The sequence below is a fragment of the Ranitomeya variabilis genome, chromosome 8 (genome assembly GCF_051348905.1).
Source record: "Ranitomeya variabilis isolate aRanVar5 chromosome 8, aRanVar5.hap1, whole genome shotgun sequence".
NCBI lineage: Eukaryota > Metazoa > Chordata > Amphibia > Anura > Dendrobatidae > Ranitomeya > Ranitomeya variabilis.
In genome coordinates, this window is record NC_135239.1 from 206,914,400 (window position 1) to 206,933,907 (window position 19,508).

At 42.6% G+C, this 19,508-nt stretch overlaps 1 long non-coding RNA gene across 1 annotated transcript; it reads right to left on the reverse strand.

Annotated features, from left to right (window-relative positions):
- Positions 1 to 1,512: 1,512 nt before the first annotated feature.
- Positions 1,513 to 17,530, reverse strand: LOC143787643 (uncharacterized). The gene is made up of 3 exons (XR_013218418.1): positions 17,393 to 17,530; positions 3,998 to 4,064; positions 1,513 to 1,676 (listed from the first exon to the last, which is right to left on the reverse strand). It is a non-coding gene; the product is annotated as an uncharacterized LOC143787643 (long non-coding RNA).
- Between the last annotated feature and the right edge of the window lie 1,978 nt (positions 17,531 to 19,508).

The following is a 19,508-nucleotide window of genomic DNA, read 5'->3' on the forward strand; positions in this document are numbered from 1 at the left end:
AATCCTGTCGGTTGCAAATAAATTCAATATGTTTGTTTTGCAAAGTCTTCCCTCCTTCTGGTCTTCCTACATTGACTGGGCCATATTTCTAAGGAAAGGAACTGATTTGTGGCGGAGGTTTTACAACATGGCACATCTGGATGTTTCATTTGTATATCGCTGGCTCCATTAAGTAGGAATCAATGCCCTGGAGATAAGAGAGGCATAGATAAGCACAACAAGGTAACAAGCCCTCATGTCATGACTGAGCCAGAAAGGAATTAGTCTGCGCACACACAGAACACAGGAGGCTCAGCTTCTGCTGGGAGGCGGTCAATATATTTTAGAACTGGCTTCACATTTAATCCGTGTCCCTGATAACCACCTTATCAAACTACAAGCGTGATAAGAAGATATGTTCCTCCATGAATTCTCAAGAGCATTAATGATTGAGACTATACTGGACAATCGCACGGCTCCATCGCCATATAGGTGTAACATGTCCAGAAGTGCGTGCCAGGGTGTGCTGGAAGGACGCAAAATTCTGGGGCAATCGTCCTTGGCAAATAACTCCAGCTTAATTAGTCTGGTAGATAATGGAGCACAAAAGAGCCTAGAAAAACTCTCAAAGGCTCAGTCCGCAGCCGCCTAGGAGGCTCATGCCCGCAGCCCACCGCAGCCGCCCAGGAGGCTCCAGCCCGCAGCCCACCGCAGCCGCCCAGGAGGCTCCAGCCCGCAGCCGCCCAGGAGGCTCCAGCCCGCAGCCGCCCAGGAGGCTCCAGCCCGCAGCCGCCCAGGAGGCTCCCCTACCGCAGCCCGCCACAGCCCCCAAGGAGGCTCCTGCCCACAGCCGCCCAGGAGGCTCCAGCCCGCAGCCCACCACAGCTGCCCAGGAGGCGTCCGCCTCCAGCCCACCACAGCTGCCCAGGAGCCTCCAGCCCGCAGCCACACAGGATCCTCCAGACCTCGGCTGTCCAGGAGGTTCCGGCTCGCAGCCGCCCAGGAGGCTCCGGCCCGCAGCCGCCCCACGAGGCTCCAGCTCGCAGCCGCCCCACGAGGCTCCAGCTCGCAGCCACCCAAGAGGCTCCAGCTCGCAGCCACCCAAGAGCCTCCAGCTCGCAGCCACCCAAGAGCCTCCAGTCCGCAGCCCACCACAGCCACCCAGGAGACTCCTGCCCCCAGCCACCCAGGAGCCTCCAGCCCACACCCGCCCAGGAGGCTCCCATCCACGACTGCATGAAAATATTGTAAAAATCATCTCTGTTTTGTGAAAACCAAATAACCCCATTAAAGTCATGTATATAACTAATAAGTTATATATGTTAGCGCTATATAAAAAAAAAATATTATTTATTTATTTAATAAGTGCAGGAGTTGCAATCGCACCCAGGCCCTGAAGACTAGAGGGGCCACAAAGGTCCCTTTTGCCAAACATGAAAAGCCTATTACTAGTAAAGAACCGAGTCAGTTGGGGGTCCCATTGGAGATGTTGCATTGGGGTCTGTAAAGCTTCAAGTTATGCCTCTGATTATCGTCAAAAGTGTCGATCAGGGGCCGTTGGTGCCTCCATCTTGTGCCAATTCCATTTATTGCGTTCTTCTGCTTCTATGATGGTGCAGAACAATGAAATTGACCATAGATGTTTGCTTGTTTGAGAACTTCCATTGTGGAGATAGGGACTCAGGTGCACAATAAGCCTGCGTTATAAGCGACAGGAAATAAATGCATAAAATTAAGTTATAATACTGGGCACACACAAAAACTAAATACAAAACAACAAAAAAATTTGTAATGAAACCGAATTGCAGAAATTATTTTCACCCCCAAATATGTGCATTTACGTACAAAAAGAAAAAAAAAAAACTGTCCCCAAAAGATGACCAATCCCTTTTAGAACGGCGATTACACTGGTCAATCTGCAGCTGTAAACAAATGATTAAACAGGCCACCAAGTCTTCCACAGTTCTCGGCAGCACATATTGTTTACATAGGACGATGTGCTGCTGAGAATGTGACTTTTTTAAGCAAGATTATGAATCATCTCACTTGACAAGCGAGTGTTTTGCTTGTTCGTCAGGGGAGAGGCTCACTTAGTAATACTAGCCGATTATTGGGTAACAAGGGTTCCTAGGGACATACATTCACGTTTATCGGACAAATATAGTTGACACTTTGTGATACATTTGCACCTTCCAGCAAATAGCAGACAATGTATCATATTACTCATTTATTAATAAATGTGTCTACCTCTTGTATTTCTCATTTTCTACAAGCCTAAGAAATGTTCCCGATTTTCCCCTTCTTGTAAAAATGTAAAAAAAAAAAAAGTTTTAAAAAATACAACTCTTCTACATTTTCTTTTACTTTTTTTGAGAGCAGATTATTAGGAGTCTTTTTACTTTACAAACAAACCTGGAAAGGGAACAGTGCGGAGATTATAAATAAAAATGAGTGGGGCCGAATCGTAACCCAGTGTCTTATCCCCACTCCACTTCCCTCTGTGCAAATACAGTCGGGGATTATGCAACAGTTTCTCTGGGAATTCTGTCTGAAATCCGGCAGCAGGAAACTAGCAGATTTTTTTTTTAAGCCAAAGAAACTTCTTGTGATGCAAAATACCAACCATTATAATTCTATTATAATAATTATTCAAATTTTGTCTGGATGTTACTTGTTACCCACATGCAATGGGGATTAGGGCTTGTTCACTTGTTTGGATTTTTTGCTTTTTTTTTTTTTTTTAAATTCACAGAAGATTATATTAGCAGCAATTATTTCCATGCAAAAAAATGAGGATTTTTGAATCTGCAGGTCGACTCTTTCTGCAGATTTTCACACTTTGCAATGCTTTGGGTGAAATCTGCAACAGAGTGTTTGCAGAGAGTTTTAATTTTCTGCAGCTAAAACGCTGCATTTTTGCAGCTTTTTTTCTGTGTTTTTTCGCGGTGTGGATTATAGGTGATTTGTCTAAAAAACATGTTTAATAAAGCTAGTTTCAGCATTGTTCCCATTATGAGCTTTTGACTTGCAGATTTTCAGCACCATTTCTGCACCCATTAAACAAAATAGCTTGAGCATATTTTTTTGAGAAAAAAAAAAACTCTACAAAAACTTATCATAGGACCTTAGCCCTAATTCAGCAAAAACACAACAAAAGCAAAACCTGTTTGCTGTGGGGGGGGTTCCCTTTCCTGTTGCCTTCAATAAAAGCGCTGCAAAAACGCTGAAATAATTGATGTGCTGCCGATTTAAAAAATGCTGCAGCTACTCAAATTCAGTCAGGAAAAAAACAAAACAAGAAAGTACGTAAGATTTCTCAAATCTCAGAATGTTGCTGGTACAGTAAAAAGCAGTAAAAAAAACAAACCAACAATACAGAGTGTATGAATATAGCCTTAGGGCATGTGCACACGTTCAGTATTTGTTTCCTAAATTTCTGCATCTGTTGGCAGGAAAAATATAGAGTAAAATCCACTCTTTATTTACTTGCATTTTTAATGCAAATTTTTCCTGACTTTTTTTTTAGTATGGGTGAAATCAGCAGCAAAAACGGGTGAAATCAGCAGCCAAAACTGCTGAAAGAATTGACATGCGGCAGATTTAAATCTGCAAGACAAAAAATAAGCAAAGTGTGAATCTAATTCACTTTGCTGGGAATAGAAAAAAAAACTGCACAGAAAAAAAATGCACCACAAGTCGCCCTACATATTACTACGACAGATGTATTACTCTTAATGCTTAATAACTAATGATGAGCGAACGTGCTCAGGAAGGTGTTATCTGGGCATGCTGGGGTGCTAACAGGGTGTCTCCGGCGTGATCGAAAAATATGTTCGAGTCCACGCGGCTGCAACACGTGCAGGGATTGCCTGTTTGTTAGGCATGTGCATGCGTTGCGGCTGTCGATCATCGCATACGCATGCGCAGGGACTCAAAGATATGATTCGAGCACTCCGAAGACACTCTGTTAGCACCCGAGCATGCTCAGATAACGCCTTATCCGAGCACTATTACTAACCTTACTGCATCAATCCCTGAGTCACATAATGGAGGATTTTGTAGCTTTCCATATACTTTCATATGTTCTGCAAGAAAAGAAAACACCTTCTAAATGCATCAGCGACAGGATTATAAGACCATAAATCTAATGTAACCTTATGTGTCACTGCGAGTCCTAGGTAAATGCGCCTTGCAAGGTCGGCAGCAATCCTCGCTAGGGAGGAGGAGGAGGAATTATCGCGCTCTCACCGAAACATCTCTCGGTGGATCAGGATGACATCACCGATTATTAACTTTGCCTTTTTTTTTTTTTTTTAGGGGTTAAAATGATATTTGTGTCCCGATTATTCAGCTGCTCAATAAAAAAAAAGTGAGCATGTGTTAAATATTATTTCAGGGGGGGGAAAAACAAAAGATTATCATCAGCTCCTATGTAATATGATCGGACTTGTAATGTTTGAAGTGAGCGACGTTAGTTGGGCCGGCGGAGGGGAAGTGAACACTGGTTTTGTCTGAGCGGTAATATTTGAGGTACACGTGGGGTTAATGTGATCATTAACCCAGTCTTGACCAGATGATGCCAAAATAATGGACCGTTGCTCAGGCTGCGTGCACACGTTGCGTTTTGGGCACTTTTTTTTTTCTGTGCGTGGTTTCCTGGTACCAGCAAAGTGAATGAGATTCCTGAACGCTCAGGCACACATTGCTCAGTTCTGACTTGCAGATATAAATCTGCTACAAGCCAAATTATTTCCTGCAGATTTTGACCATACCAATGAGTGGGGAAAAAATCTGCACAAAAAAAGTGCATTTTACGTGCGTCTTTCCTGCCCAGAAATGGTGCAGAAATTACTGCACTAAATACTTAAAGGCTATGTGCCCACATTGCAGAATAGAAGCAGAATTTTCAGCTTCAATTCTGCATACCCTTTGCAGGAAAAACGCATGCGGATTTAGTTGCGTTTTAGACGCATAATTGAAGAGTTTTTCTAATGCAGGTCTATGGGTGCGGAATTGCAGTGATTCCGCAAAAATAAAGAACATGCTGCGGTTTTTTACCACGATGCGTTTCCGCCTTGGAAAAAAAAACGCATCATGGGACCATCAATTGCGGAATGCATTAGAAAATACAGAGATGCTGTTTGTAGGGGTTTTTCTAAGCGTTTCTGCAGAGGAAAATCGTGGCAAAAACGCAACGTGTGCACATAGCCTTATGCTTACACCCTGTGTATACCCATAGGAAAAAAAAGCATGTACACAGTCAGCAGGATTGGTCAGATGTTTTTTTTTTTTTTTGTAGCTCTGTCTCCCCGCTGGACACCCGAATAATTGGGGACTGTGCATCTAGTTGACATTTCTTGCATCTGCACATCTTTTTCTATGCATGTCTCGATATTAATATTACATGTCGATTGTTACAATGTGCAGCTCCAGTAATAAAACAGTAATCGTTACATGAAGAGGACGATGTATCGAAGAAAGTTTAGCTGTAACTATTCTAAAGGATCCTGAAATCCGGTTGGACCCCGATGACTTCAATCAGGTTTCCCATTGGCGGTTCTGCCGGAATAACGTAAGTTTTACAACAATTCTGCAACTTCTGACGAAAACTTTTAAAACCTAAAGCACGATCAGATCTTATAAATCTGGGATACCAGATGGATGATAATCTTGTCCTATGTCATCCAAGTCTTTTTTATTATTATTATTATTACTTTCTTTATTTCTTTTTACTAACTTTTAAACTTTAGATTAAGGTATTACAAAACACCCACTCTAAATGATCATCTCATAACCTGAGGTCGTCTGACATGGCTGGAAGAAATTACATTATAAATAAAATAATTCAAGAATTGAATTCTAAAGACCCGAAAAGGAAAAGAAAAAAAAAAGAATAGAAAGAAGAGAGATTCCCAGTCAAATCTTATTTCATATACCTGGTTTATAGAATATAAAAAAATTATATCTAGTTTCTAAGCAAAAACAAAGGAATTAGTATTTAGAGTCCACATATATTGTGCATGTAGCCAAATACAGACATCGTTAAGGCCACGTTCACACGTTCAGTATTTTTACATCGGTATTTGTAGCCAAAATCAGGAGTGGAACAGAGGAAAAGTATAAAGAAACACATCACCACTTCTGTATTTATCACCCACTCTTACTTTTGTCTTATAATAAGCCCTTAGGCTACTTTCACACTAGCGTTAACTGCATTACGTCGCAATGCGTCGTTTTGCCGAAAAAACGCATCCTGCAAAAGTGCTTGCAGGATGCGTTTTTTCTGCATTGACTAACATTAGCGACGCATTTGCGACGCAATGACACACGTCGCAACCATTGTGCGACGGTTGCGCCGTGCTGTGGCGGACCGTCGGGAGCAAAAAACGTTACATGTAACGCTTTTTGCTCCCGACGGTCCGCTTTTTCCGACTGCGCATGCGCGGCCGGAACTCCGCCCCCACCTCCCCGCACTTCCCCACGGGGCAGCGGATGCGCTGGAAAAATGCATCCGCTGCCCCCGTTGTGCGGCGGAGACAACGCTAGCGTCAGGAACCTCGGCCCGACGCTAGTGTGAAAGTAGCCTAAGGCAATGCTAACAAGTGGCCTATTGGAAGCATTTTTTGCTGCTTTTTTTCCAATTACAAAAACGCAAAGTGAATAAGATTTCAAAAATCTCATGCACGCACTTTTGGCGTTTTTTTTTTGTTTGTTTTTTTAGTATTATTTGAAACCTGCAACATGGCAATCCTCAAACTTTCCATAAACTTTTTGGGTCATATTTCGGCAAGCCAAAAACAACATTTTTTTAGGGATTCCACAGTTGCTGACCTGATCACAACGAGTGCGCACGAACAGGTGGACCAAAGTTTGCACTAAACCGATCAGCGACATGATGGGATGCAGATATTATGCAGAGCTGTGGGAAAGCGGAGGATAACTACAGCAAACTGCGATTGGCTTTCAAGTGGTAAAATGGAGACTTTGTAAAAAAAAAAAAAAATGTTTGCAAACATTTTGGAAATTCTGCCCTTCTCTCTTTCAACATGTTATATAACGGCACACAAAGAAGAATGGGTCTAAACAGTGTTTCTCAACTCCAGGCCTCAAGAGCCACCAACAGGCCAAGTTTTCAGGATATCCTTAGTATTGCACAGGTGATGGAATTATTGTCTGGGGAGGTTCTGCAATTATCACCTGGACAATTAGGAAATCCTGAAAACAGGACCTGTTGGTGGCTCCTGAGGACTGGAGTTGAGAAACACGCTCTAAAAGGTAAAAGAAGCACAAAAGTAAACCGAGGACAATTGGGGGAATCCATATGGGAACATGGTGTCTGCAAAAACCCTAGTCCATGCCCTCATCATCTCTCGCCTTGACTACTGCAACCTCCTGCTCTGTGGCCTCCCCTCAAACACTCACGCACCCCTCCAATCTATTCTAAACTCTGCTGCCCGACTAATCCACCTGTCCCCCCGCTATTCTCCGGCCTCTCCCCTCTGTCAATCCCTTCACTGGCTCCCCATTGCCCAGAGACTCCAGTACAAAACCCTAACCATGACGTACAAAGCCATCCACAACCTGTCTCCTCCATACATCTGTGACCTCGTCTCCCGGTACTTACCTACACGCAACCTCCGATCCTCACAAGATCTCATTCTCTACTCCCCTCTTATCTCCTCTTCCCACAATCGTATACAAGATTTCTCTCAGGTATCACCCCTACTCTGGAACCCTCTACCACAACACATCAGACTCTCGCCTACCATCGAAATCTTCAAATAGAATCTGAAGACCGACCTTTTCCGACAAGCCTGCAACCTGCAGTAACCACCGATCAACCAAACCGCTGCATGACCAGCTCTACCCTCGCCTACTGTATTCTCACCCATCCCTTGTAGATTGTGAGCCCTCGCGGGCAGGGTCCTCTCTCCTACTGTACCAGTTATGACTTGTAGTGTTCAAGATTATTGTACTTGTTTTTATTATGTATACCCCTCCTTACATGTAAAGCGCCATGGAATAAATGGCGCTATAACAATAAATAATAATAATAATAATAATAATGGTGTATGTGTGATTGTCCATACAAGCAAAGTTATCCAAGCAAGCCGAAGACACTCAGATAACACCCGAGCACGTTCGCTCATCCCTAGTCCCTACGTGTTACTACTTTCTGTTTAAAACAGTATAACCACTTGCTAAAAAACCCCCAAAACATTGCATTTTGGCTTCAAACGTCTGCACCAAAATACAGGCATCAAGTATGAAACATGAAAAGCATGCTTAGAAAAAAACCCGTGTATTTTGATTTTTGCATGTGCATCTTCACGTTGTGTTACATCTCCAGATATTCCTGCATGCCTCCAATCTTTTCTAGTTTGAGAAATGCAGCCCGGGCTAATCAGCGCAGGCATCTTACGACCGTGTTTTTGTTTGTTTCTCCTTCTTTGATGGAAGTTTATGGATTCTTGGAATTCTACTGGTTGTTGACATTTTTCCCCCATATATTAACGTGACTTTGTCCTCGTAGTCACGAAATTAAAAAGAAAAACAAATCTATAATTGTGTTATTTATAAACCGGCATCATAGAAAGAACTCAGGATGAAAAAAAATATATATTTTTTTAATATAACGTTAGTTCAAGTTAGTTTAGTCTAAAAAATTAATCCCTGATATGTTATCATTTATTAAAACATATTATCGATTAAAATGAATTAGCTTGGAAAGTCCTCACAATCAGCGCGCAACTAAATATAACAGGTCAACAAAAAAAATGTGGTAATTTAAAAAAACTAAGCTGGATACTTTTTCTCAATTGACTAGGAAGCCTCTGAGATAGTGTTGTGATTTGCCCACCTATTGCACAGCGCTGTGATTTGCCCACCTATTGCACGGCGCTGTGATTTGCCCGCCTATTGCACGGCGCTGTGATTTGCCCGCCTATTGCACAGCGCTGTGATTTGCCCACCTATTGCACAGCGCTGTGATTTGCCCACCTATTGCACAGCGCTGTGATTTGCCCACCTATTGCACAGCGCTGTGATTTGCCCGCCTATTGCACAGCGCTGTGATTTGCCCGCCTATTGCACAGCGCTGTGATTTGCCCGCCTATTGCACAGCGCTGTGATTTGCCCGCCTATTGCACAGCGCTGTGATTTGCCCACCTATTGCACAGCGCTGAGATTTGCCTGCCTATTGCACAGAACTGTGATTTGCCCGCCTATTGCACAGCGCTGTGATTTGCCCGCCTATTGCACAGCGCTGAGATTTGCCCGCCTATTGCACAGAACTGTGATTTGCCCGCCTATTACACAGCGATGTGATTTGCCTGCCTATTGCACAGCGCTGTGATTTGCCCGCCTATTGCACAGAACTGTGATTTGCCCACCTATTGCACAGCGCTGTGATTTGCCCGCCTATTGCACAGCGCTGTGATTTGCCCGCCTATTGCACAGCGCTGTGATTTGCCCGCCTATTGCACGGCGCTGTGATTTGCCCACCTATTGCACAGCGCTGTGATTTGTCCAGCTATTGCACAGTGCTGTGATTTGCCCACCTATTGCACAGCGCTATGATTTGCCCGCCTATTGCACAGCGCTGTGATTTGCCCGCCTATTGCACAGCGCTGTGATTTGCTCGCCTATTGCACAGCGCTGTGATTTGCCCGCCTATTGCACAGCGCTGTGATTTGCCCGCCTATTGCACAGCGCTGTGATTTGCTCGCCTATTGCACAGCGCTGTGATTTGCTCGCCTATTGCACAGCGCTGTGATTTGCCCGCCTATTGCACAGCGCTGTGATTTGCCCGCCTATTGCACAGCGCTGTGATTTGCCCACCTCCTGCTTTTCAGGCAGTAAAAGTGAAATCGTGGTCACTTTGTAGACTCATCATTCAGTCACAAAAGGAATTAGATCATAAAAGTGCACAGCTTTTGCCGGGCTCATATTTATTTGCCTTGTTTAAATAGATGAATGCCGAATTCTTGAGGAAAGTTTGTTATTCTGCCGCCTGAAAATTAGTGTCCTTTATATTCCATTATAAATATCCAAACACGATTATTATAATATATGTCCAAAATTGATTTTCCAGTTATGTTGAGAACATTAAAATACCAAGAAGTGTTGTTACTCTATTAACTGCTTATATATCTGAAGCTGGCAAAATATAGTCTCTCCATATTGCTCCTGACACATTGTATCATCATTTTCGGTAGCACAATGCCATTTACTGTACACTCCCAGCATAACAATCAGACCAATACCAGTTCTCTACTGCCCTCTACTGGCCAATGAAAGCAAGTGGCAAAGTTTACTTACACTGTACAGTTAAGGCTGTGTTCACACTTGTTCTGTAAGCTTAAGGCTGTGTTCACACTAGTTCTGTAAGCTTGGGATCTCCAGCTGCTGCGCACTACAGCTTGTATCGTCCATGGCTGCCAGGGCATGCTTGGAGTTGTAGTATCACAACAGCTGGATAGACACAGGTTGGAGAACATTATTAACCGATCCACTGTTACGATTTGCGGTGCAGATCAGATTGGAAAACTGATCCATTTTGCCTTAGGTGGCTGATCAGATCAATCAGATCTGGTCAAATCCAACCTGTCCAATTATGTAATAAGTTAGAGTGGTATCCTGAGACCACTGAGCGTCAGAAGACGCCCCCCCCCCCCCCCCCAACAAGACAAATATATTAGTTTGCAATGATGAGGACTTTTTCAAGATTAACTTGTCTAAGAATATCCCTTGAGAAATGTTTCGTAGCGGAAAAATGCCTAAAAAGCAAAAAAAATTGCGAAAAAAAACCCTCTTCCTCTTCATTTCTATTGTAAAAACAATTTGCTGGAAAATGCTCCAAACTTGGCACTGTCTAATTAAAATGCTGCAAAAAAAAAACTTTGCAAAAACAATACAGGAAAAACCCAAAAAAATTCTACAAAACGTCCCCCCAAAAAAAGAGCGTTTCCTGAAGCTGCTTTCCTTTGAAAACTCATCATTTTTCACTGTCTGATGAGCACATACACGAACAAGAATTCTGCTTTAAATTTCAGCAATGAGTTGATGGGGGTCTAATGGTAGATTTGTGATGGGTCATAGGGAGGGTCCAAAATATATGTTCATGTGTCCAGTAATCATCCAATAGACAGGATCCTGCAGCAATCTGTTAGCAAAATACATTGTTCAGACAAAACTTTTTTTGTCCATTTTTTTTTTTTTTTAGTCTAATTTCTGCCAGATCCGTTTTTTAACCTAGAAGTCTATGGAACATGGATCCATTAATTAGACGTTGGTTTTCTTTCATTTGAAAAGGATCCAGACACTGGATCAGTCGATATCTTCCTGACCAATACATTATCCGAGGCTCCCAAATACACTGAACCGTCGGCCGAACCTGTCAATATCGGCGGGTGCGGATGACAATAGTCTAATGTGTAAGGGGCTTATTTCCATTTTTATGTTTCCGTTTTTTCCCCTCCTTCCTCCCAGAGCCATAACTGATTTATTGTTCTGTCCACACAAACCTATAAGGGCAAATTTTATTTTTGAACGATACTATGTGGCAAAATGAATGGTGTACTGGAAAATGGGGAAAAAAAAATCCAAGTGCGGTGAAATTGAAAACCCCCAAAAAACAATGTCAGAATTGCGGTTTTGTAATTGTTTTTATGCTGGTTTTTGGGATAAAAATGACCGCGTAATATGATTCTCTTCATCAATACGATTACGGCGATACTAAACATGGCCAGTTTTTTAAAATTATTTTAGTGGTGAAAAATAAAATCAGAAGTTTGCAAAAAAAAAAAAAAAAGGGGGGTTGTATCAGCCATTTACCATGTCCGTAACATATATTTCATGTTTACGATAAAGTTGTATGATGGCTTAATTTTTGCGGGACAAGAAGACGGTATTATTAGTACCATTTTGGGATAGATGTGACTTTTTAATCTCTTGTTACAGCCTTTTTGTGGAATTTTGGAGACCAAAAATCAAAAAAAAAAAAAAAAAAAGTATCTTTGGTGTTCCTGAAATGTTTCCATTGAAGGCGTTTATTGATTGATTGCTTTTATATTTTGATCAGACTTTTCTGAACTCGGCGACACCACGTGTGTGTATTTGTAATATATATATATATATATATATATATATATATATATCTATTTTCAGTGGGGAAAAGGAGGATGATTTGAACTTTTAGGGATTTTTTTTTTTTTAATTTTTCATATTTTTAAAACTTTTCTTTTTTACTGTTTTTGTTAGCCCCCTTTGTAGACTTGTAGATGTGATTGTCCGATCGCTTGTGCTACGTACAGTAATGCAACAGCATCGCTGCATATGGCAGAAATCACGGTCTCCTTTGAAGTCCGGCCACAGAAAAGTTTTCAAAGGTCTCTGTAATGACAGGTATAGGGGTCATCACAACCCATCAATGACCCCCGGTCACGTCACGGGCGAGACAATGGGTAAAGTGACGCACACACGTCGGCCTCTGTTAAATGCCGCTGTTAGAGATTGACAGCGACATTTAATAAGTTAACAGTGGTGGGCAGAGTCCTGCTGCACCTGCGATTGTTAGCGGTAGGTCCTGGCTGTAATACACAGCCATCACCTGCCAGGTATGGGGCGAGCTGGCTGCGGGAACCCCCGATATGTGCTGTACATGTATGGTGGATGCCGTGAAGGGGTTAAAGGTGACCGTACACCTTAGATCGGTCAAATTGTCAGTAGAAAAAAAAATATTCAGAAAAAAAGGCAGCTAAATTTCCCAACACCAGGTCATGACATTAATGCAGGATGCAGCAGACCCAACACAAAAGGATCTGGCTGCACCCTGCAAAAGATGAAAACTGTGCAAAAAAAAAAAAGATGTAGAAAATGCAGGAGGTACATGGTAAAAATGATTGACCAATACCTTATGCATTTTATACATTTTTTATTTTATGTCCTTTTCATTAGTTTCTTGAAATTGCCATTCAGCAGGCAGCTCTCTCTCTCCGAAATCCCCCCATAATCACAAATGTTCACCTTGGCTGAGCATTTATCTACTTTCAGAACGTAGAGGGCAGAAAGCCGCAGCCAGACTCTTGGGGAAGAAAAAAATGTATTGGGCGTTTAAGCATTGATGTTCACTTTATACTTTTTAAATTACTTTTTAAATCGGACTGCACTTGGATGCCATCTGAGTGCTGCCCAATTTTTGTCATAGATTTGCATCCGACACTAGGAACAAAATTGGACATGTCTCCGTGATATTGCACAGACCACTCGGTCCTTAGAAAATCATGACCCCGTTCAGTCCTATGCATGAAAGACACAATTGGCACTCGCGAGTGAAAACGTGACGCGTGAATAAGCCTTTAAAAAAGCAGCTTTTCCTGCCATTTTTCAAGTTCTATACAAAAAGCCTATCAGAAAAATGACATAAACATGCCATAACGAAAGCGTGCGGTGTTTTGAAGAAAATGCTAAAAATGGTATAAAAAGCTCAAACGTCCTGTAAAATATATCTAATAAAAAGGCATAAAATGCAACTAAATGGTCACAACAGTATACCCTATGAAAATATTACATTGCAGCAAGTCCAAAGTGCTAAAATTGTCATAATGCACACCGCATGTTTCTGCGGAGACCCCAACGATCGGCAGAATAGATAATTTGTATCCCCTATTCGTTCTCTATGGAAAAAGAATGGAGAAATAGTCGAGGATTTTTTTTCATATATCGATTTTGTCACTTTTTTTCTTTTTTTTTTTTTTAAGGCAGTTTTAGAAAATCCTCAGCAGAAATTCCATTATTTACCTGCAGTTATGAACTTTGCATTTTTATCTTATTCAATGCAGAAAACAGAACAGATGATTAGTGATACAGGGAAATAAAAGCTTTTTCTTTCTCCAGTCTTGCACTCTTTTTCCTGAACATCAAATGTATATAAAAAATGCATTAGTATGTCTTTTAGTTTTTTTTTTTTCTTTTTTCTCTCCAAACAATAATTTTGGGAACATTACAAGGCCAGACATTAAAGGACACTTAGTGCTATGTAAATAGACCAGAAATAAACAGCTTTTATGTATATAACTGCTGGGTGACTTTGCGCAGAGAGTATAAGTGTACAATGCACACTTGGGGCTAGTTTATAGTAATAATGGCTGTTTGTTCCTGAATGTCTTTTTCAAGTACAGTCAGTAAACTTTTCATTATGTGAACTGTTAAACTCTGTCTCCATGAATGGATCTTTGTGTTTATCTTTATGTAAAATATAAAAAGGGAGAGATAAATTCTGCGTCGTCTGTTCAGTGTCAGGAGGGGAGACAGATGCTAATGTGTCTGGGAAGATCCAGTGCAAACAGATCCACTTCTAATCGCTTAACATGACGATTAGTATCGGATTATTAGATAACAAACATAAAACATTTGTGCAATTTATCGCTATTTAGCAAGTTTGATCTATGTATGTTTCTCCGTTTTTACTTTGCAGAACAAAATCCTCGTGTCGCTATATGGAAACTGTTGCTGTTGATGGATCTGCTATTGTGAGAGTCCCGGAACATCAGTGCTGGAGCAACGGGAGGTACCAGGTAAGTAATGCTGCTTTTATTATTTTATGGCTTCCCCTTTATCGAAATGTTTTTTTTTTTCCTGATTCCTTAAAGAACATTATAGAAGATAAACAATGATTTTAAAGAAAAGGTTGATCTGTTACGTCACCAATAATCATCTTCTGTCCGTCACTGAGACATGTCGGAATATATAATTTTGGGAATCTGTTACTCAATATGGGGACACTGTAAAATGTTCTGAACTATGGGATGGATGTCTACTCCCACGCTCTAGGGCTTCATTCAGGCATCCATGTTGTGTTTACGTGTTCTGTGTTTTTCACGGGTAGAACATGTACCCATTGTAGTTTATGAGGCTGTTCACATGTCTGATTTTTTTTTATTTTTTTTTTTCCCAGTAGCACAGGTGAAAAGTGCTAATACAAGTCTATGGGTCTGTGAAAAACACAGATGGCGTCAATACACAGTCCATGTGCTGTCCGTGATTAACTTTGCAAAAAGACAGAAGCCTTGTAATTTATATATCCATAGTTGAAAAACATTGGCGACGCGGTGACCAAAAACTGATGACACGCTGACAAAAAACTGGCGACACAGTGACCAAAAACTGGCGACACGGTGACCAGAAACTGATGACACGCTGACAAAAAACTGGCGACACAGTGACCAAAAACTGGCGACACGGTGACCAGAAACTGGTGACCAAAAACTGGCGCCACGGTGACCAAAAACTTGTGACACGCTGACAAATAACTGGCGACACAGTGACCAAAAACTGGTGACACAGTGACCAGAAACTGGTGACCAAAAACTGGCGCCATGGTGACCAAAAACTGGTGACACGCTGACAAATAACTGGCGACACAGTGACCAAAAACTGGTGACACAGTGACCAGAAACTGGTGACCAAAAACTGGCGCCATGGTGACCAAAAACTGGTGACACGCTGACAAATAACTGGCGACACAGTGACCAAAAACTGGTGACACAGTCACCAAAAACTGGTGACCAAAAACTGGCCTCACGCTGACCAAAAACCGGTGACCAAAAACTGGCTACACGGCAACCAAAAACTGGCAAAATGGAGACCAAAAAATGGCGACATGGTGACCAAAAACTGGCGACACCGGTACCCTTTTTTTTTTTTTTTGCACTTGTTTAAAATACTGATGTCTGAATGAGGCCTAAGCCAAATGACTCAAGGACAAGCCACTCTGCTGGTCTCCGGCAAGACAGGAAGAGATGACCTACATTGGGTACGGAAAGTATTCAGACCCCCTTACATTTTTCACTCTTTGTTTCATTGCAGCCATTTGGTAAATTCAAAAAAGTTCATTTTTTCACATTGATGTACACTCTGCACCCCATCTTGACTGAAAAAAACAGAAATGTAGAAATTTTTGCAAACTTAATAAAAAAGAAAAACTGAAATATCACATGGTCATAAGTAGTGTTGAGCATTCCGATACTGCAAGTATCGGGTATCGGCCGATACTTGCTGTATCGGAATTTCCGATACCGAGATCCGATATTTTTGTGATATCGGGTATCGGGTATCGCAACAACATTAATGTAATAATGTGTAAAAAAGAGAATTAAAATAAAAAATATCGCTATACTCACCTGTCCGACGCAGCCGGGACCTCAGCGAGGGAACCGGCAGCGTTGTTTGTTTAAATTTCGCGCTTTTACTTGGTTACGTGAAGTCCCGGCTTGTGATTGGTCAGGGCGGCCATGTTGCCGGGACGCGGACCAATCACAGCAAGCCGTGACGAAATTACGTCACGGCTTGCTGTGATTGGTCCGCGTCCCAGCAACATGGCCGCCATTAACCAATCACAAGCCGGGACGTCACGGGAGGCTGGACATGCGCGTATTTTGAAAAGCGCGCGTGTCCAGCCTCCAGTGACGTCCCGGCAACATGGCCGCCATTAACCAATCACAAGCCGGGACGTCACGGGAGGCTGGACATGCGCGTATTTTGAAAAGCGCGCGTGTCCAGCCTCCAGTGACGTCCCGGCAACATGGCCGCCATTAACCAATCACAAGCCGGGACGTCACGGGAGGCTGGACATGCGCGTATTTTGAAAAGCGCGCGTGTCCAGCCTCCCGTGACGTCACGGCTTGTGATTGGTTAATGGCGGCCATGTTGCCGGGACGCGGACCAATCACAGCAAGCCGTGACGTAATTTCATCACGGCTTGCTGTGATTGGTCCGCGTCCCGGCAACATGGCGCCGTGACCAATCATAAGCCGGGACGTCACTGGAGGCTGGACACGCGCGCTTTTCAAAATACGCGCATGTCCAGCCTCCCGTGACGTCACGGCTTGTGATTGGTTAATGGCGGCCATGTTGCCGGGACTCGGACCAATCACAGCAAGCCGTGACGTAATTTCGTCACGGCTTGCTGTGATTGGTCCGCGTCCCGGCAACATGGCCGCCCGGCAACATGGCCGCCCTGACCAATCACAAGCCGGGACCTCACGTAACCAAGTAAAAGCGCGAATTTTAAACAAACAACGCTGCCGGTTCCCTCGCTGAGGTCCCGGCTGCGTCGGACAGGTGAGTATAGCGATATTTTTTATTTTAATTCTTTCTTTTACACATTAATATGGTTCCCAGGGCCTGAAGGAGAGTTTCCTCTCCTTCAGACCCTGGGAACCATCAGGAATACCGTCCGATACCTGAGTCCCATTGACTTGTATTGGTATCGGGTATCGGTATCGGATTGGATCCGATACTTTGCCGGTATCGGCCGATACTTTCCGATACCGATACTTTCAAGTATCGGACGGTATCGCTCAACACTAGTCATAAGTCTTCAGACCATTTGCTCAGTATTGAGTAGAAGCACCTTTTGAGCTAGTACAGCCATGAGTCTCCTTGGGAATGATGCAACAAGTTTTTCACCCCTGGATTTGGGGATCCTCGGCCATTCTTCCTTGCAGATCCTCTCCAGTTCCGTCATACCGCTGTGTCACAACTTAGATTTACTATGATTCTGCACACAAAAACAACACCTTTTGCTCTGTTCACTCTGCTCTTTGAAAACCAGGCTCTCATTGCATCATGGGAAATGTAGTTTGGCAGCCAATTGGCAATAGTGTAAGATAAGGGGCTCGGGACTACAATTCCCAGAAGCCTCTTTTTTTGCTGCCAGAAGTCTGAGGTAAAAGATAAATGCTTTATTATATGTTTCTAAAATCAAAGCCGTGTCCTGTGTGTGAGCGACAACGACTGACAAGTGTGTAGTCACGTGTGGCTGTAGAGTTTACTGAATTTAGGTGTAATTTTTCAGTCAGATTTGGCCTCGTTAGCGCCTCCATAGAAATGAATTGAATTTCAAACGCTGACGTAGCGCCATGTTTGGCGATGTGTTGTGTAGCCTCCTCCACGCTCTTTTCGTCACATCGTTCCATATTCCGCATCTCCCGGTGGTTGATTCTTGTGCTTCTACCTTTAGGGCAGTGTCCAGACTTGGAATATTTGCGGGGCTGATTACAGGTTGCACATTTACATAAAAATACATTAGAAATCCACAGCGGGTGCACTGAAAAATCTGTATCATCGAGGTAACATGCAAAGTTACCGCAGCTCGGCCCTCGGCGACCACCTGGTGTGTCTGTACCCTTAGGCCATGTTCAGAGTTTGCACCAGAAATTTGCAGTATTGCATCCTACATGACATATCCCCTCACGCTCATACCGATGGTAAGGACATGTTCACACACACAGGTTTTTTTTTCTATAAGGATCTTGGAACCAACATTGCTCCAAAATCTTCATGGAAAATTTTTTTCAAATACTCTTTGAATAAGTTTCCTATTCATTCCAGTGGGGAAACATATCTATAGGATGCATGGAGCTCCTTTTCTTTTCGCCCTTTTAAAAGAAGCTGCCTGTAAATTTTTGAGGCTTTTCTGCTTGGAAAAAAATAAAATAAGCATTTCAAATTTACCGTAACTTCTAAAATCACTGTTAATAGTTTGTTTTAATGTGTTTTTTTCTTTGTTTATACATATATGTGTGTATATATATATATATATATATATATATATATATATATATATATATATATATATATATATATATATATATATATATATATACATACTGCTCAAAGAAATAAAGGGAACACTAAAATCACACATCCTAGATATCACTGAATGACATATTCCAGTTGTAAATCTTTATTCATTACATAGTGGAATGTGTTGAGAACAATAAAACCTAAAAATGATCAACGTAAATCACAACTAATATCCCACGGAGGTCTGGAGTTGGAAGGATGCTCAAAATCAAAGTGGAAAATGAAGTTAGAGGCTGATCCAACTTCAGTGGAAATGCCTCAAGACAAGGAAATGATGCTCAGTAGTGTGTGTGGCCTCCACGCCCCTGTATGACCTCGATACAACGCCTGGGCATGCTCCTGATGACGTGGCGGATGATCTCCTGAGGGATCTCCTCCCAGAAAAAAAAACACCAGTACACAGGCAGAGATGCTTACCTGTCCAAGGCCTCCAACAATTGCACTAACCAAGGTGCAGCGGACCCAAGTTAAGATGGCAGATACACAGGTGCAATAATACCGATAAGGCAGCCACCCTACAATCAGGAATTGGCCGCTTGGTGCACCTGTGCAAACAAATAATCTGTATGTGGCATGTGCACCAAGCGGCCAATTCCTGATTGTAGGGTGGCTGCCTTATCGGTATTATTGCACCTGTGTATCTGCCATCTTAACTTGGGTCTGCTGCACCTTGGTTAGACCTGGACTAAAGCATCCGCCAACTCCTGGACAGTCTGTGGTGCAACGTGACGTTGGTGGATGGTGCGAGACATGATGTCCCAGATGAGTTCAATCAGATTCAGGTCTGGGGAACGGGCGGACCAGTCCATAGCTTCAATGCCTTCATCTTGCAGGAACTGCTGACACACTCCAGCCCCATGAGGTCTGGCATTGTCCTGCAT